We start from the raw sequence: 15,091 nt of genomic DNA, 5'->3' as shown, positions 1-15,091 counted from the left end.
ATACAACAGAATTCTATGATACCCCAAATTTGCTGCTTGAAGCAACTGCCTCAGCTCTGCCTGGTGACAGAGTTGGATCCTTCTCAAAAATTATTTCATTCTGGAGAATTATTTCATTTTCTTTATGCCCAGTGATCTATTCTTCAGCTTGGGGTATATCATGGCAAACAGAATAGACAGTGCTTGTTTCCCCATCTCAAACAGTATATCACGGAACTCGGAAAGGTGTAGAAAAGAGGAGCGAGCCCAAATGACCAGAATGTTGAACTCCTAGAAGGAAAGGCTAAATAATTTGGGGGGGGGGTTCATTTAGAGGGGAGAAATACTGAAGGTGGACATAACAGATGCTTATAAAAATAAAAGTAAAAACCACTCTGAGGGTTGGTTTTTATTTTTTGTTTTTTTGCTACAATCAAGCGATATATACATTTTATGGCATAAATAAAAAAAGTATGCACAGTTGAGAAGGAAAAGTGTTTCTCTCTCTTGTACAATACCACAGTTTGGGGGCAGCAAATGAAATGCACTGCCTGTTCCCAATGCAGTGAATCAAATCACGTTGGTGCCCTTGAACTTTCAGGAAGGCTTTTTATCCAGTAGACACACTTGTTAATGGAAGAGGAGCAGAGGCCATTTTTGCCAATCTTTCTCTCCTCTGCAGTTTCCCAAATCAGCTCCAGAGGGTTGGGAGACATCCAGAATGAGGTGGGAGGTGGCATGGAGGGCTGCTTGGGAAATAATCACTTCCATCTTCCATTAACAGCTGCTACCATTCAACCAAAAGTGGGGAACTGATCATTCTTTGTACATTCTTACCTCAACAGACAAGAATTGCAACACACTTCATGTACTATAAAGTGCAGTGCGCATGCCCACCAATGATGGCTTTAATTCAATGTGCACCTGCTTGAAGTCAACAGGATGTCCTTGTATTTAAACATGATTGAGGTGAACAATTATTTCACATAACTACCCAAAGTTACACAAATTAAAATCTGCAGCTATACTTCTGCTTCATTGACTATGCAAAAGCCTTTGACTGTGTCGACCACAGCAAACTATGGCAAGTTCTTAAAGAAATGGTAGTGCCTGATCACCTCATCTGTCTCCTGAGAAATCTCTATGTGGGACAAGAAGCTACAGTTAGAACTGGATATGGAACAACTGATTGGTTCAAAATTGGGAAAGGAGTATGACAAGGCTGTATATTGCCTCCCTCCTTATTTAACATATGCAGAATTCATCATGTGAAAGGCTGGGCTGGATGAATCCCTAGCTGGAATTAAGATTGCCAGAAGAAATATCAACAACCTCAGATATGCAGATGACACAACCTTGATGGCAGAAAGTGAGGAGGAGTTAAAAAACCTTTTAATGAGGGTGAAAGAGGAGAGCGCAAAATATGGTCTGAAGCTCAACATCAAAAAAATTAAGATCATGGCCATCACCTCCTGGTAAATAGAAGGGGAAGAAATGGAGGCAGTGAGATTTTACTTTCTTGGGCTCCATGATCACTGCAGATGGTGACAGTAGTCACAAAATTAAAAGACGCCTGCTTCTTGGGAGAAAAGCAATGACAAACCTAGACAGCATCTTAAAAAGCAGAGACACACCTTGCCAAAAAAGGTCCGTATAGTTAAAGCTATGGTTTCCCCAGTAGTGATGTATGGAAGTGAAAGCTGGACTATAAAGAAGGCTGATCACCAAAGAATGGATGCTTTTGAATTATGGTGCTGGAGGAGACTCTTGAGAGTCCCATGGACTGCAAGAAGATCAAACCTATCCATACTTAAGGAAATCAGCCCTGAGTGCTCACTGGAAGGACAGATCCTGAAGCTGAGGCTCCAATACTTTGGCCACCTCATGAGAAGACAAGACTCCCTGGAAAAGACCCTGATGTTGGGAAAGATGGAGGGCACAAGGAGAAGGGGACGACAGAGGATGAGATGGTTGGACAGTGTTCTTAAAGGAACTAACATGAGTTTGACCAAACTGCGGGAGGCAGTGGAAGACAGGGGTGCCTGGCGTGCTCTGGTCCATGGGGTCACGAAGAGTCGGAAATGACTAAACAACAACATGTGAGCTACAGAGTCTTCCCTGACCTTTTCTTTTATGTTAGGCTGTGTTTGCTTTTCCTGTATGCAGAATGTAATGACATCTGGACTGATATCTTTTCTAGGAGTGAGCCCACTTGATCTCAGTAGTCTACTTCCCAAGTACAAGTAATTTTATTAATTTTCTTCCATTTATATCCCATTCCACTTTCCATCCTTCATAGAACCCAAGGGTGTGAGCCAACTTGAATAAAACATGGGGGGGGGGGGTGAGCAGGTAAGCCCTGCCTCACATCTCCGATCACAAGGCATGGTGCACGTGCACTATTTGAATGCCAGTGCCCATCATCTTTGAGGAGTCAGCCCCCTCAAATATTTTATTGGGGGAGCTGAAGGGACCTTGGTCCCTAGGAGTTGACTCCTTGGGTGCATGCATGTTACCCAGGTGACTGGAGCATTTTGAGCGTTACGGACCAGCAACTGTTCTAGTTGTGTTTGTTTAACTAGAAACAGCATTTGCTTCCATTATTCCTCGTTCGTGGCAAACCCTTGCATGTCATTGTTGCAGATATTCATCTATATAGCTTGTTGGGTTTTGTTTGTATTTGCTTTTGTTTATCATTTCAAATCCTCACGAGGTGGTGTTGTATTATTGCTGAGAGAGAATGGCACAAGCAAGTTCATAACAGAGCCAGGAATTTAACCTGGATCTCGCAGGCCTAAAGCAATTAACATTAGGTTATGGCTCTGAATTGAGAAACAAATGGCTTGGAATGGTTTATCCTTGTCACTTTGCCACATGCTGCTGTTTCCTTATCTGCTTCCCCCTATTGTTCCAAACAGAATTGGAATCACTGGTCATTTTTCTTTGCTTACTGCACAATTTTCTCTTTTTACTTATTTCCTTTGACTAAACTTAAGGCCTCTGCAAGATAAGCTCCCTGAATTCATTTCACCCTTGGCTTCTTAGCTGACATGCACTGCAGCTCTTGGTTTCTATTCTCCTCTCAGCATTTTGGTTTTCTTTAAATATTCAATTACATTCTTTATTTTGTAGGTGGGGAGTGGGTCCCTTCCACTTCTCCCCAGTTATTTCAGTCTCTCTTTTTTAAATAATCCAATTGCTACAACTACAGTGATTTTGAAAACAAATCCTGTCTGTTGTGACAAAAGAAGTGGGTGGGAATATAAAAAAAAAAAAATCAGAAAGAAAAATTTAGTTAAGTTGCCTTGGAAAAAAATCTTCCCATTGAGTTCAAGTAAGCTTATATAGGTTCCACTTATTTCAGCTAGGCTTGCATGAAGTGGGGGCAAGATTGTCACCATCATGATATTTACCCAGAAATAGTCTCTTCACTGTAGATTGGAGCATTCCAAGGAAGTACCGTATTTTTCGTCCCATAGGACGCTCCGTCCCATAGGACGCACCTACTTTTTTGGGGGGGAAATAAAGGAAAAAAATTTTTCCTTTATTTTCTCCCCCAAAACCAGGTCGGGGAACAGTGGGATGGCGGTGCTGCACCTCCCCGCTGTCCCCCGAGCTTGTGGGGTTGGCCCATGTCTGCCTGGCGCGAGGGGCGCTCTGCTTCAGGGCGCCCCGCGCGTCGGGCGGCAGGCTACAGTCCGCAGCATGGGGAACCCTCTGTTTCAGGGCGCCCCACGCGCCCCCCGGGTGCGCAAGGCTTGCCAACACCAGCGCGGAGCACGGGGCGTCCTCCGAAGGGCACCCCGTGCTCCGCGCTGCCAGCTGCCGCCCGCAAGCCTTGCGCTCTCGGGGGGAGATCCCCCGGGTGCGCAAGGCTGGCCAACACCAGTGCGGAGCACGGGGCCGCCTCCGAAGGGCGCCCCGTGCTCCGTGCTGCCGGCTTCCACCCGCAAGCCTTGCGCTCCCGGGGAGAGATCCCCCGGGTGTGCAAGACTTGCCAACACCAGCGCGGAGCACGGGGTGGCCTCCGAAGGGCACCCCGTGATCCGTGCTGCCGGCTGCCACCCGCAAGCCTTGCGCTCCCGGGGGGAGATCCCCCGGGTGCGCAAGGCTTGCCGACACCAGCGCGGAGCACGGGGCGTCCTCCGGAGGGCGCCCCGTGCTCCGCGCTGCCAGCTGCCGCCCACAAGCCTTGCGCTCTCGGGGGGAGATCCCCCGGGTGCGCAAGGCTGGCCAACACCAGCGCGGAGCACAGGGCCGCCTCCGAAGGGCGCCCCGTGCTCCGTGCTGCCGGCTTCCGCCCGCAAGCCTTGCGCTCCCGGGGGGGGGGAGATCCCCCGGGTGCGCAAGGCTGGCCAACACCAGCGCGGAGCACGGGGTGTCCTCCAAAGGGCGCCCCGTGCTCCGTGCTGCCGCCCGCAAGCCTTGCGCTCCCGGGGGAGATCCCCCGGGTGCGCAAGGCTAGCGGACACCTGCGCGAAGCACTGGGCGTCCTCCGGAGGGCGCCCCGTGCTCCGCGCTGCAGGCTGCCGCCCGCAAGCCTTGCGCGCCCGGGGGAACTCCCTCCGGGCGTGCAAGGCTTGCGGATAGCTTCCTGGAGCCTGGAGAGCGAGAGACGTCGGTGCGCACCGACGCCTCTCACTCTCCGGGCTTCAGCAAAAGCCTGCATTCGCCCCATAGGACGCACACACATTTCCCCTTCATTTTTGGAGGGGGAAAAGTGCGTCTTATAGGGCGAAAAATACGGTATATGAGTCTAAACAATGACTTTGATTGCAGGATGCTCTGTCAGCCCATAACTGACTATGCTTACAATGATCTTGGCATAACAAATGGCTAGCTGCTAGCCATTTTGTAGGTGGGGAGTGGGTCCCTTCCACTTCTCCCCAGCTAGAGAATTTGTTGCAATGCTGGTGCCTCTAACCTTGCGCCAATGCAAACATTTTAATTGACCCGATGGAAGAGGAGTCTTGCTTGGCACAGGTATTCTTGAGCAATGTTAGTAGAAAGCCCAACAATCCCAGGGTCTGCACTGATCCTAGAGCTTAGTGTATCCATCAAAAATGCAAGCACTTACCTACTGTAACAGCAAAGTCAGATTCTACCTCCTTCCTTTTCTGGTTCACATGTACCAAATAATTTAATAGAGATCACCCAATAGGTTCACATCTGCAATTTTCTTCTTTACTATAATAGAAAGTTAATTCTTTTCTGCAGTTCTGTCTTCTTCACTTAAACACTGTTTGCTGAAGATAAATTAATATAGTTACCACTGTACTTATGCCAATTCCTGAAGCAAGCCGAACATTATATGATACGTCCTTTTGCTAGTTTCAGTTTATCTGGTGAAAAGTTACTGAACATTTTAAGAGCAACTTATGTGTTAAAATGTGCTTTGTCTTGAAGAGGAAAGAAATGCTTCAATATATAAATATGAGAGATCAGCTGGCACTCAGACTTTCATAAATAGTTATTGATATGATAGACATATGATATTGTCCCTTTTGGTGTCTTTGAATAATACTATCATTGTATATTGGAGTATTTGGTAATTATTTATAGGTAATCCTAGTTATATCAGTACAGTGGTACCTCAGGTTACAGACGCTTCAGGTTACAGACACTTCAGGTTACAGACTCCGCTAACCCAGAAATAGTGCTTTAGGTTAAGAACTTTGCTTCAGGATGAGAACAGAAATCGTGCTCCGGCGGCGCGGCAGCAGCAGGAGGCCCCATTAGCTAAAGTTGTGCTTCAGGTTAAGAACAGTTTCAGGTTAAGTACGGACCCCCGGAACGAATTAAGTACTTAATCCGAGGTACCACTGTATTAGATATATCAGTATTAGATACATGACAGAATGGGAAAGGCTCCCCAGTTGAAAGCCTCTACCAAAATACTCGATTAGATAGACAAATAATCTGATTCATATCCCACATTTCCTCAAGGTGGTGTTTGTGGTTCTTCTCCAGTGAGCTTCATGTCCAAGTGAGGATTTGAACCCTTGAATCTCAGGTCTTAGTCCAACATTCCACTACATCCCACTGGGTTCCTATGTAGACTATCTCATCATCATTAGTCTTGGCATTCAATTTATACCTTGCGTTTTGGATACAATAATACCACCAACACCGACACCACAATAATGCTTGGACCAATTTATGAGTATAATTCTCTTTGCCTGTGGCTCCCGAGGTGGCGTACACGTTGAGCCTTGTACGTTCCAATAGGTTCTGCTCTCAGCAGAGATGAAGTAGGATTATAAAAACCCTCCTTTTTATTAGAACACATGAGGATATAGTTTTCTTGTACAGTGGTACCTCAGGTTACAGACGCTTCAGGTTACAGACTCCGCTAACCCAGAAATAGTACCCCGGGTTAAGAACTTTACCTCAGGATGAGAACAGAAATCGCACGCTGGTGGAGAGGCGGCCCCAATAGCTAAAGTGGTGTCTCAGGTTAAGAACAATTTCATGGTAAGAACGGACCTCCAGAACGAATTAAATTCTTAACCTGAGATACCACTGTAGTTAAGCGGAGCAGTTCGTGTAGACTTCTGCTTTCTCCAACCCACACACACACAGCAAACAAAAACCATATCTAGCAAGTATCAATATTGCCCATAAATCATTGGTAGAGCATCTGTTTTGCATGTAGGAGGTTCAATCCACAGTATCTGCAGGTAGGTTTGGGTACATTCCCCATCTGAAACCTTGGGAGCCACTGCCAACCATCTGAAACCTTGGGAGCCACTGCCAATCAGTGAAGACAAGCCTGAGTTAGATGGACCAACACACTGACTCGCAGAAGGGAGCTTCCAGGATTCCAGAGGGGAAATCAGTCTTAAGATGCACACAATAAGCCAAAAGTAGAAAAATCTACTTATTTGTGCAAGCTTCATTAAAACAAATGGCATTTGTGAAGACCCCTCCGATGCACTTGCACAACTCCCATTCATTTCAATATGATTTTTGTGTAGGCGAAGTTTCCGCTGGGTTCTGGCCTGTGGCATCTACAATTCTGAAATAAAGAACTTAATAATTTCTGGTCTCCCCTTGCCAAGGCAGTGACAGACTGAAACTCCGTGGGAGACACGGCAGTGCTGTGAGCTATTAATTTCTGTGATTTTTCATTGGGCTGAGTGAATACAGGCAGCAGGTGGGGGGAAGACTTGGGTATGTAAGGCTGAGAAAAAGCTGGTTGGCTAAAAATAACAATACTTTACCCAAACTGGCTTTAAGCATAGCTCATATTCCTGATATATCTTGATAACTCATTGGGGTCTTATACTAAACTGTACTTTTGAGCAATATTTTACACAGCTTTCTGTAAAAGCTTAACATATTCATAAGATAAGGGCTTATCTTTGAACTCATAAGGAAATGTGCCTGGCACTTTCACTGCAGTTTCCATCATATGTCTTTTCCTTGGCCTTTGACAATTGAGAGATATATTTTCAGGACCTTGTGGCTGTAATTTATTTTAAACTGACTTTAATATTGTGTTTTTAAACTGCTGTAACTTGCATTGGAACCTTGTGGTGAAGGGTGGGTAAGAAATCAAAGAAACTGAAATCAATAGTAACTGAAAAAATAAAAAAATGCCCAGTAGTACCTCAGAGACCACCTAAATTTGTTCTTGGTATGAGCTTTGATGTGCATGCACACTTCTTTAGATACCTGAAGAAGTGTGTGTGCACACGAAAGCTCATACCAAGAATAAGCATAGTTGGTCTCTAAAGTGCTACTGGACATTTTTTTTATTTTTTATATATATTTCTACTGCGTCAGACCAACACGGCTACCTACCTGAATAACAGTAAGTAGTATTAAGCAGTTGTCAGCACTGCATCTCAAATTTCAGAGCTTAACTAGGGTTGCAATATTTCAAAAAGTGAAAACCTGGACACAAAGGTTGAGGGTTGAGGTGTTGAGTTTTTTCTTTGGGTTTTTTTTTTAAGTTCTTGAGCTTTTTCTTAGTTCTGCCCAAAGTTGTTGAACTTTTTTTTTCAAAATCTCAAAAAGAGAGAACTATTTTTAATGATATTCACCAAAATCTACACTTCAGACATCAGCTGCCATATGTCTGGATTTCCCTGGACATTTCAGCGCTTTCTGTTTATGAGGGCCGAATCCTGGCTATGCCTGGGAAATTCTGTAAATATGGCAACATAAACTATCTGCTGTGTGAAGTTTTTCCTTTCATTTGTCCTAAATCTGCCCCTGTGTTTGGGGTGAGGTGCAGAGACAGGCCTGCTACAACCACTTCCCAGATTGGAAAATGCAAACTAACACCCCCATATATTCATATGCCAAGGCAAAGTATTACACGATATGATATCTTTCTGCCAAAAATAATATTGTCTTGTAATTATATTATAATACATAATAGAATATTTTATAATCTAATAATCTTTCTTGCTGTATCAATAGAGATTTTGCATAATGCATAATTCACAGTAAACTCTGCCCTCTGTAATCTTTCCTTGGATCACCGCAATGCTGCAAGAAGAGCTCTATAGTTAAGGTGAGAGCCTTTGCCAATGTTCTGTCATTATATATTAAATTAAAAGAAAAATGTTTTAATTTCATACAAATGACTTACATATTCTTTTAACTGTAGCTGTTCTTTGAAAGGCAACATTGATCAAGATGTGCTTTCAGGCGGCTTGCATTAATCCAATTTTAATGCACATAATACAATTTAGATTGACTAAGTAGCATATGATGCAAAGGGGCAGGCTGTCACAGTGATTCCATGAAGTTAAGTGCTATTGGTGACATGGTGGGGCAGAACATTAGAGCGATTCTTTCATTTATTTTAATAGTTTTGTGTCATACCACACCAATAGACTCCGGAGCAGTTAAACAATAAAATAAAAATCATATATAATAAAACAATCCTGTAACTTCAACACACGTAAAAGGGGGGGGGGGGAGGCAGCATTGAATTATTCATCAATTCCACAAAAATCCAGCTGAAAAAAGCGAATCATTCTCCACCCCCACCACTCCTCCAAAAACCTACTGAAAGGGGTATGTCCTACCTGTTTGCTAAAAGAGCTTAACATAGGAGCCACATGCCCTTCAGTGGGCAGGAAACTCCAAATATGGAGTCACCACCAAAAAGGCTCTTCCCCCAAGTCTTCATGCTACATATTTCATTCTGGGCAGACCCAGCATCCCTGATGCAATTGCCACTGACACATATAAAGGTAAAGGGACCCCTGACCATAAGGTCCAATCGTGACTGACTCTGGGGTTGCGGCGCTCATCTCGCTTTATTGGCCGAGGGAGCCGGCGTACAGCTTCCGGGTCATGTGGCCAGCATGACTAAGCCGCTTCTGGCAAACCAGAGCAGCACACAGAAACACTGTTTACCTTCCCGCCGGCGCGGTACATATTTATCTACTTGCACTTTGACGTGTGTGATGGCAGTTCCCTGACAACGTGCTTTCGAACTGCTAGGTTGGCAGGAGCAGGGACCGAGCAACGGGAAGGATTCGAACCGCCGACCTTCTGATCAGCAAATCCTCGGCTCTGTGGTTTAACCCACAGCGCCACATGTAGTAAGACTCTAAGATGGGTGGGGAGCTTGTAGCCCTCCAGATACCATTGAACTCCTAACTCCTATGGACCCCAGCCAAGCATGAATGATCGTCAGGGATGATGCGGTGTTTGAAGGACCCACCCCCAACCCACTAAGGTATCACTCTGTATTTAAATCTGTATTTAGAAAGCCACACATCCCTCCCTCCCTCCCTTCCTTCCTAGCTTCCTTCCTTCCTTCCCTCTTCTCAGCTCTATTACCCACCATATAAATTTATCCCAGCAACTGATATTGTCAGTGGTGGCACTCATCAAACTATCAATTTTTGCTGTTTAAGGATAAAAAAATTAAAATGTTGTAAGTAACAAGTCTTCAGCTTCCCTTGTAGCACAACCCATCCATTAAATTACAAAGCACCTCCAGAAGAATATTAAAAGTAATTATCACTTTACAATAGGCGAGGAATTGTCATGGGAGGCATCATTAGCTCTGCAGCTTTATAGCTGCCGAGTCTAAGATCTGCTGCATGAGCACACGCACAGCTACCCGGAGCACAGTGTGGAGAATGCTTAGCCTCTCTAACCAGAGCAAGCTTATTGCCATCCACTTGGGCTCAAAGCATGCAACCACTGAAAATGCTGCAGGCTGCGTTGGTATTTGACCCCGGTAAAGATTGCAGGACTAGGCATCGGACTTCCCATACCCCAACCCATATAATGAGAGACCAAAGAGACTTCTTTTGGGTCAAAACAGGCCACTACTGGCTGGCTGGAATCCTGAACAGGAGCACTGCAACATTTTATTGCTGGTTATACTCGTATCATGTAATCCCTTGAAAACAGTTACGTTCAAAATGCTTGTCCCTTTACAAATCAAGTTTTTAAAGCAGCTATTGCCTCTGTTGGTTTTTAACAGCCTTTTTTATTTTTATTTCATGAATGCACAGTCAGTGAGTTTGATAGCTAATGACCACTCATACATTAGATGCAAGTCACAGAAACCCAGCATAGGCTAAAACAGGCATAGGCAAACTCGGCCCTCCAGATGTTTTGGGACTACAACTCCCATCATCCCTGACCACTGGTCCTGTTAGCTAGGGATGATGGGAGTTGTAGTCCGAAAACATCTGGAGGGCCGAGTTTGCCTATGCCTGGGCTAAAATGTTGGGACAAATGCCTCATAGACTGAGAGTCATGTTTGTGAGCACCGTGCTCCTCCCTCCCTGGCCACCTTATAAAATATATCTTGTTTTTATTCTTCTAGGACCCTTCCAGATGATGGCTTTATGGTGCAATAAATATACATCGTTATGCTGTTGTTGTGCAGCTTCCCAAATACTTATCCTCCGGCTAACACAGCTGTTGAGATTATACCATCTTTCTAGCATTTGCTGCAAAATTTCAGCAAATTGGCATTTCCCGCTATTGCCCCGTTATATGGAATGCCCTTCCCTCTGCCATACATGAAGTATACTAGCTTGCTCCAGAACATCTTGTCAAGACATTACTTTTTGCCCAGGCTTTCCGTGACCCATAACATTGGACCCTGTTTTTATTTCTTTGAATTCTTGTTTTTATTTATTTTATATGCTTTTATACAATTGTGATTGTAAGTGCTGTGCTGAATGTGTACCTCTGTATAGTGCCCATGGATATAACTGTTGAGAAGTGACACAGTTCCTTCCCAGCATCTCTGCATTTGTGAGTTCTAAAAGCATTACATTTTTAAAATGTTGAATTGCTTGCTTCACTAGTAGCTCAATCCCATGCAGCTGGGAACCCTACAAAGACTACCAAATACCTACAAGCGTATCCACCCCATTCCTCTTGCAACAATCTCCATCTTCCTTTATTAAAGTGCATATTTTGGCAGTTAAACAGGCCCTCTTTCAAGCGTACTGTGAACCAAGAATGCATGCCTCCCCATTTGACAACAGCAGTGAAAAGCTATATGAAGATTGGCCTTCCACTGCCCACCAACAGCACGGTTACAACCCGGGATGGAGAAGGGGGAGTCCATTTCAAATGGATTTAAATATGGAATTTGGTGAGTCTAACCCAATCAAGTTTTGCCTGCATCAGATAGTCTCTTACATTTAATGACCACATAAGCATTTCTAGATGATTATATGCTCTGTCGAGTGTTATAGGAGCAAATTGGGGGGCAAACTGGGAGTTGGAGTAAACTTTGGTTCATTGGTGGCTAAGGCTTCTGGGTAACTCCAGAGCACCTGAGAATACAACTTCTTCTTTAGCAGCTGCTAACTGCCTGGGATTTACAGCTCTAATCTTGTGTCTTCAAGGTCAGCATACGTTCCTAGGCTGATATAACAACATCTTGCAACTGGGCTTGTCATGGGACTGTGTCTCCTGACTAGCTTCTGGAAAGTTCTAGCAACCCTGCCCTGGGATTGCTTGGGAAGGTTATGCTGTCTCTGGGCAAAAAGGTATGAAATATCTCTACCTTGTACATTGTTTGCCCCCCGCTAGCAGCTAGCCCCTTGTTAACATGAAGGTGCCACCACAGTGGTTTACTGATGGCTCTTTTGTCTTTATCCAATTTTCCTCAGCTATGTTCAAGGACCAGTCTTGTCAAACCAGTGTCTCTCTGGGGGGCCAGAGAGCATTTCATCCTAAACTAGCCTTTTCTTATTTTCTTGGCGTGTGAGCTGCGATTCAAATATTTCTGAAATTATAATTTGGTTTATCTTTTTTATATCTGCATTGGATTACAGGATGTTTGTATTGCTGCTTGTTTACTAGTTTAACAAATCTAGCTGCTTATCGATGGAAGCTATACTGGAAACTGCCTTGATCTTCTTTTCAGTGTTTTGGACCACCTTGGTTCATGGAAGCTACCCTTTCAGGATTTCCCCTTCTCTTCTCAAGCGAGGGACTTCAGGAGCGAGAACTGCTGTGGTGCCTCTCATCTCCTGGGGCTTTCCTGAGGCTAATTTCCCAAATTGGACTCGTCTTGGTCTGTTAGCCTCAGCAGGTGGTGGCAGTCTACATTTAGAGGGGGGTTTTAAATAAAAAAATTGACTCGGGGACCCCCCACTATCCTGACATATAATAATGACAAAAACAATGTGTTTGATGTGTAAGAAAAGTTTTATATTGTTAGTGGAACCAGTAAAAATAACACACCATTGTTCAGATCAAGGAGCAAGACAGGAATTAGGAAAAAAATAAACTGTGTAGATAAACTTGACATCAAGCCTTTTACAAAATTCCATCCCTTTTTACAACTTAAGTGGGAATCAGCTATCATACTACTGTTGTTGCTCAGACCATATGCTAGATAACGTAACACTAATTATTTTTTGGTCATTTGGAAAGGCCCTTGGTAGTTTGCATTTTCTGTCTCTCAGCAGCTTTTAGCAGCAACATGAGAGAGTTCAACTGTTGTCAAAGTGAATTTTCAGATTCCTCCTTAAATCCAAGTTCAAATGTCTGCGACTCTCTGAAATGGCCACAGTGGAATTCTCTCAGTTTGCCTCCACCTTTGAAACGTTGTCAGAGTGAGGAAGTTCACAAAGCATATTAGTCAATGGCTTCTATAAAGAGGTACTCTGTATGGCGGAGGTAGCTTAAGGATCAAGTGTTGTACCAGTTACTATGGCAACCATTTTTTTTGGCATGCCAAAGTAAATAGTCACATAAAACTGTAGTGAGTAGGTGAACTTGCCTATGGCAGACCTCACATTGCGACCCCACCTTACAGTCCGGAGTTTTTACTCATTTCTTCAGATGCTTTTCTCCCCATCTGGAAATGGGAATACTGATTTGGCACCCAGCTGACATGAACTCTATACCATTGTACAGAGCAGAATGAAGCAACTGAGAGCAGAATGAAGTCAAAACAGTTTTGGAGAATGCAGAAAGTGCATGCAGATGGTGGCCAGTATCTTGCTAGAGCAGCTTACTTGCATCAACAGAGTCATCCAACTACCTGCAGCTGTGTCATTGGCCTACTAACAATGGTGTTAACATCAAGGTAGGATCTTTCCTGAAGAAAAGTTAGGAAGGAAACCCCAGAAATGCAAAACAGAGAATGTAGCCACTCTGCCAGTCTATGTTAACCATGCTGGAGTAGCATGCCAATAAAACCCACATGTCAGACAGGGACTGAGCTAATTTAAGTGGCCCCACAACAAGACCTTATTATATCCTGCCACATGTGTGTGTGCGTGCGTGCGCGTGCACGCATGCGCGTGCACACCCACCCACCACAGCAGATTCAGCAGCTGCTAAAAAAAATTATCATCCCCCCCTTCCCTACGGTTATCTCTCTTACTGGACAGGCAGCTTGCTTGGAAGGAGGCATGCCTACCATGCCATAAATGTTCAAATCCTGCTTCTGGTGTGATAGACATCTGTGAGGGAACCTTTTGCTAGCAATAAAGGGCTCCGTGATGGCAGTGTTACAGACACACATGCTGCTATCTCACTACATCAGGGTTGGAGAACTTGAGGTCCTTCAGCTATAAAGATGCATCAGCCCCAACCAGCATGGCCAGTAGTTAAGGATGATGGGAGGATTAAGTCCAATGCCTTCAGTACAGCGACAGTTGGCCCATATCTGGACTAAGGGGCATAGGTTCCCCATTCCCACATGAGGCTAAGTAGAATGATGGGAAACCCACAATGCAGGTTCAGATCCCATCCTGGGTTATAGCAGAATTAAGGCCAAATTTGTTTTATTCATTGTTGTTTTTTAAAAAATAAAAATTAACAGAATTTATATATCACTTACTCACCCCTTAGCTCCAAGTGGTTTATTTTTTGCATGCAACACTAGAGAGAAAGGAGGCAGGAACAGGACTCTCACTACACACCCCACGTCACAATACCTCTCTCACCACACAGACACAACATGTTTCTGTTGTTGTTAGAGAGTCACACAGGAAGATCTGGTAACAATGGGCTGCATCCAGCACTGCAGCTTGGCTGGTGCAGTTTACCTCAGTGCACACATGGATCTTCCTCTTCCTGTCCTGTCTCCTCCAGCCCTCCACATGCCCTCAAAAGCAGGTCCAGAGGAATAGGAAGACCACCCAGGACAGAGGCTGGGGCGGAGAGGAAATGGAAGTCCTGTTCGACCGCTGGAATTATGCATGTGGAGCATTCAAGGCCGTCTTTACCCGGGGGTGCAAGGGGTGTGGGGCACTTGGGTCCCAAATTCTGAGGGCCACCAAATGTATACCTACTGTATATCGGTCCCTCTTGATCGGTGGCAGTGAAAAGCAATGGAGCAAAGGTCCCCCCCCCCTCCGTCGCTCTGTTACTCCGTAGCGTCAAATATTCCAGATGAGTAGTCAGGAAACAAAAAGCAGTTTTTTTCCACTGCACTGTTGTTACAGGTGAGTGATTCTCCTCCCCCCCTTAAAAAAGGTCAACAACTTTGGCTTCCCCCTCCCCCAAAAAGCCGTAAAAGTTAATTTGGGGGCACTGGGTGGATCTTTGCACCCCAGCAGCGCATATGCTAAAAGACAGCCCTGGGAACATGGCATATAACCTAGTATCACCTGAATTTCTGAGGTTGTGATCAAGAGCCTTCTGATTT

Source organism: Podarcis gaigeae (assembly GCF_964106915.1).
Source record: "Podarcis gaigeae genome assembly, chromosome: 2".
NCBI classification, from domain to species: domain Eukaryota; kingdom Metazoa; phylum Chordata; class Lepidosauria; order Squamata; family Lacertidae; genus Podarcis; species Podarcis gaigeae.
The sequence above is the reverse complement of the archived record's forward strand: the minus strand, read 5'-3'. Positions refer to the sequence as shown.